Raw genomic sequence first — 5471 nt, 5'->3', positions numbered from 1 at the left:
CTGAAATAAATTTGTGGACGTGAGGAATTTATATTAATCTTATGCAAAAAGAATCAACCTAAAAGCACTCTTATGTAGAAAATGGCAGCTATTCTCGTGAGCGCAAAAGTTTCTGTTTTTTAAGTAAGATCACAAAGACTTCACCCATGTCTTCCCAAAGGTTCTACTTGGCACAAACACTAATTAAAACATAAACCACATCTAAACAGAGGCTATATGAATTATTTATTACTAAACAGGAGCGTAAAGTAAAGCACAGAAATAAAATTGGGTTGCCTCCCTACAAGCCTATCGTTTAACGCCCCTAGCTAGGCATTGATAATTTTAATGATGCTCACATGAAAGATAGCAATGGAAACACGAAGAGAGCATCATGTAGCGTGTGAAAAACACATCTAAGTCTAACATACTTCCTATGCATAGGCATCTTATAGGCAAACAAATTATCAAGACAAGCAAAAACTAGCATATGCAAGGAAGAAGAAAGAAACCATATCAATCTCAACATGAAGAGAGCTAATTTAGTAACATGAAAATTTCTACGACCATATTTTCCTCTATCATAATAATTACATGTAGGATCATAAGCAAATTCAACAATATAGCTATCACATAACATATTCTCAACACGATCCACATGCATGCGAAGTTGACACTCTTCCAAACTAGTGGGATTAATATAAACTAAAGTCATGACCTCTCCAAACCCACTTTTATCAAAAATTTCATAAGATTGAATATTCTCCAAACATTTGGGATCTAAAGTTGACACTCTTCCAAACCCACTTTCAGTATTATTGCAAACATCAATCTCATATTCATCATGGGGCTTAAATAAAATTTCAAGATCATAAGAAGAATCACCCCAATCATGATCATTACAACAAATAGTAGACATAGCAAACCTAGCATCCCCAAGCTTAGGTTTTGCATATCATTAACACAATTGACATTAACTAAATTTATAATAACATCATTGCAATCATGCTTTTCATCAAAGGAACTATCAAGTACGGGAGCAATAGCAATGATCTCATGTTTAACATAAGGAACTATAGCAAATTCGTCTTCATACATATTGGCATCATGGCCACAAGAATAGTAAGCATCATTTTCATGAAGGGATATTTCAATCAAATCATCGGAATCATAATTGTATATAGATTCATGCATATCATTATTTTCTTCCAAAGCAACAATCATTATTTCAATACATTATTTGACATAGACATTATGAGCATAGTTTTCATAGCAACTTCATAAGCACCCTTAAAAGCAAAAAATTCTTCAATTTGTTCGATATCATAGTAACTATAAACACCTTTTGCATAAGAAGATAAGATTTTATTATCATTAAACTCACATAGATAGGGAAGGTGTTTTTTAGGGTTCTTAGAGAAACAAGTAAAATCATAAATTTCACAAAGATTTCAAGCATAACACATCAAACGGTTTATTTGATCCCATAAGAGTCTCCCTTTTTCGGACAAACAGTGACACACAAAATGAGCATGCTCATCTAATAATTTTCCCTCAACTAAACTAGTTGGGGTTTCAGCACGAGCACATATAGATCAAAGATGATCCAAGTAGAACATTTTAAGTGGATCCATATCAATAGATTTTTAGCAAGCAAAGATGCAGCAAATAGAGGCACATGGAAACACAAACAAAAAGACATACGGGAAGAAGGCAAAGAAAATGCAAAGGTTTTCGAAAACCGTTTTAGAAGTGGGGGAGAGGAAAACGAGAGGTGAATGGTGAATAATGTAATGCAAGGGAGAAGAGTTTATGATGGGTACTTTGTATGGCTTGACTTGACGTAGATCTCCCCAGCAACGGCGCCAGAAATCCTTCTTGCTACCTCTTGAGCTTGCATTGGTTTCCCCTTGAAGAGGAAAGGGTGATGCAGCAAAGTAGCATAAGTATTTCCCTCAGTTTTGAGAACCAAGCTATCAATCCAGTACAAGACGACACACAAGTCACCGAATAACTGCACAAACAATCAAGAACTTGCAACCAACGCGATAAAGGGGTTCTCAATCCCTTCACGGTCACTCAGAAAAGTGAGATCTGATAGAGATAGATAAACGGTAAAGTAAATATTTTTGGTATTTTTGGTTGTATAGATTGGAAAGTAAAAGATTGCAAAATAGTAGATCGGAAACTAGCAAGATGTAAACGAGATTTAATAATATGGAAAAGAGACTCGGGGGCCATAGGTTTCACTAGTGGCTTCTCTCGAGATAGCATGTATTACGGTTGGTGAACAAATTACTGCCAAACAATTTATAGAAAAGCGCATAATTATGATGACATCTAAGGCAATGATCATGAACATAGGCATCACGTCTGTGTCAAGTAGACCGACTCCTGCCTGCATCTACTACTATTACTCCACACATCGACCGCTATCCAGCATGCATCTAGAGTATTAAGTTCATAAAGAATGGAGTAACACAATAAGCAAGATGACATCATGTAGAGGAATTAACTCAAGCAATATGATGAAAACCCCATCTTGTTATCCTCGATGGCAACAACACAATACGTGCCTTGCTGCCCCTACTGTCACTGGGAAAGGACACCGTAGGATTGAACCCAAAGCTAGGCACTTCTCTCATGGTAAGAACGATCAATCTAGTAGGCCAAACTAAACCGATAATTCGAAGAGACTTGCAAAGATATCAAATCATGCATAAAAGAATTTAGAGAAGAACCAAATAATATTCATAGATAATCTTGATCATAAATCCACAATTCATCGGATCTCGGCAACACACCGCAAAAGAGTATTACATCAAATAGATGTTCAAGAACATCGAGGAGAACTTTGTATTGAGAATCAAAGAGAGAGAAGAAGCCATCTAGCTATTAACTATGGACGCAGAGGTCTGTGGTAAACTACTCACGCTTCATCGGAGAGGTAATGGTGTTGATGAAGAAGCCCCCCGTGATCGAATCCTCCTCCAGCAGATCGCCGAAAAAGGCCCCAAGATGGGATCTCACGGGTACAGAAGGTTGCGGCGGTGAAAAAGTGGTTTCATAGCTCCCCTGATGTTTTTAGGGTATAAGAGTATATATAGGCGAAGGAACTAGGTCAGGGGGCCCACGAGGGTGGGGGGCATGCCCACTCCCCCTGGGCGCGTCCTCCAGCCTCGTGGCCACCTCGTTGCCTCTACGACTGTAGGGTAACATAGCAGAAATTCAAAATTTTCTACACATCACCAAGATCAATCTATGGAGAGACTAGCAAAGAGAGAGAGGGGAGTGCATCTTCATACCCTTGAAGATCGTGATGCGGAAGCGTTACAAGAACGCGGTCGGTGGAGTCGTTCACGAAGCGATTCAGATAGCGGCCGAATCCGATCTAAGCACCGAACAACGGTGCCTCCGCGTTCAACACACGTACAGCCCGGGGACTTCTCTTCCTTCTTGATCCAGCAAGGGGATAGGATAAGTTGAGGGAGAACTCCAACAATACGACGGCATGGTGGTGATGGAGCTCGTTGTTCTCCGGCAGGGCTTCGCCAAGCACTACGGAGGAGGAGGAGGTGTTGGAGGAGGGAGAGGGCTGCGCCAGGGGAAGGGTGTGGCTGCCCACTCTTTCCCTTACTATATATAGGGGGAAGGGAGGAGGGGGAGGATCCCTAGGGTTCCCTAGGGGAGGGGCAGCGGCCATAGGGGAAACCCTAGATGGGTTTGGGCGCCCCCACCCCCTAGGAAACTTGCCCGCCAAGCCGGGAGGGGCGGCTGCCCTAGGGGTGGCGCCCCCACCTCTCCTGGTTACGTGAGATGGGGTGGGAGGGGCGCTCAGCCCCTTAGTGGGCTGATGTGCCCTCTCCCCTTGGCCCATAAGGCCCCCCAACGCTTGCCCGGGCCTCCGAAACCCCTTTCGGACATGCTGGTCATCACCTGGTACCCCCGGAACAATTCCGGACTCCAATACCCTTCGTCCAATATACCGATCTTCACCTCCGGACCATTCCGAAGCTCCTCGTCATGTACAGGATCTCATCCGGGACTCTGAACAACCTTCGGTAACCACATACTATTTCCCATAACAACTCTAGCATCACCGAACCTTAAGTGTGTAGACCCTACGGGTTCGGGAACCATGCAGACATGACCGAGACGTTCTCCGGTCAATAACCAATAGCGGGATCTGGATACCCATGTTGGCTCCCACATGTTCCACGATGATCTCATCGGATGAACCACGATGTCAAGGATTCAAGCAATCCCGTATGCAATTCCCTTTGTCAATCGGTATGTTACTTGCCCGAGATTCGATCATCGGTATCCCAATACCTCGTTCAATCTCGTTACCGGCAAGTCACTTTACTCATTCCGTAATGCATGATCTCGTGACTAACTACTTAGTCACATTGAGCTCATTATGATGATGCATTACCGAGTGGGCCCAGAGATACCTCTCCGTCATACGGAGTGATAAATCCCACTCTTGATTCGTGCCAACCCAACAGACACTTTCGGAGATACCTGTAGTGCACCTTTATAGCCACCCAGTTACGTTGTGACGTTTGGCACACCCAAAGTACTCCTACGGTATCAGGGAGTTACACAATCTCATGGTCTAAGGAAATGATACTTGACATTAGAAAAGCTTTAGCAAACGAACTACACGATCTTGTGCTATGCTTAGGATTGGGTCTTGTCCATCACATCATTCTCCTAATGATGTGATCCCGTTATCAATGACATCCAATGTCCATGGTCAGGAAACCATGACCATCTGTTGATCAATGAGCTAGTCAACTAGAGTCTCACTAGGGACATGTTGTGGTCTATGTATTCACACATGTATTGCGGTTTCCGGTCAATACAATTATAGCATGGATAATAGACAATTTGTCACACCCTAGCTAGTCATGCATTAGAGTGTTGCATCATGTTTACTCTTTCATCAGAAACTTGAAATGGGGATGACAGAACCCCCAGTCCCCCCTGAAACCAACTAGGGTTACTAAAAATAATTTTCAATGAACCTGAAATGCCCTTCTAAAATGCCCATAATTTTTGTCTTGGTTCAGAACCTCTGCCAAAAGTGGTGCACATTTTCCTAGGCCATCCTAGGGTTTTTGGATTAAATCATAAATATTTGAATTTGGGCATTTAAAATTATATAAAATATTTAAATGCTCAAATAACTCCAAACTAAAATGTTTCATGTTGGAAATAATCCAACTATGGACCAGGAGTAGTTTGGTGATTTTTGGAGTTGTCTAGGTATTTTATTAAATTCAACAAAGTTGCAGAAGTATTAAAAAAACAGAAAACAGAAGAAAATGGAAAAAACTTACCTGTCGCCCAGCACCGGCCCACCTGCCGGCCCAGCCCAGCACCGCGCCAGCGAGCTGCTTCCGGCCAGGCAGGCAGGCAGGTGCTCGACGGCGAGCACCGCATGGGTGCCACGCACCTGCTCGCCGCCTCGCCGCCTCCCTCGCCCG

Source organism: Triticum dicoccoides, chromosome 4B (assembly GCF_002162155.2).
Source record: "Triticum dicoccoides isolate Atlit2015 ecotype Zavitan chromosome 4B, WEW_v2.0, whole genome shotgun sequence".
Taxonomy (NCBI): domain Eukaryota; kingdom Viridiplantae; phylum Streptophyta; class Magnoliopsida; order Poales; family Poaceae; genus Triticum; species Triticum dicoccoides.
This window is presented reverse-complemented; position numbering follows the sequence as displayed.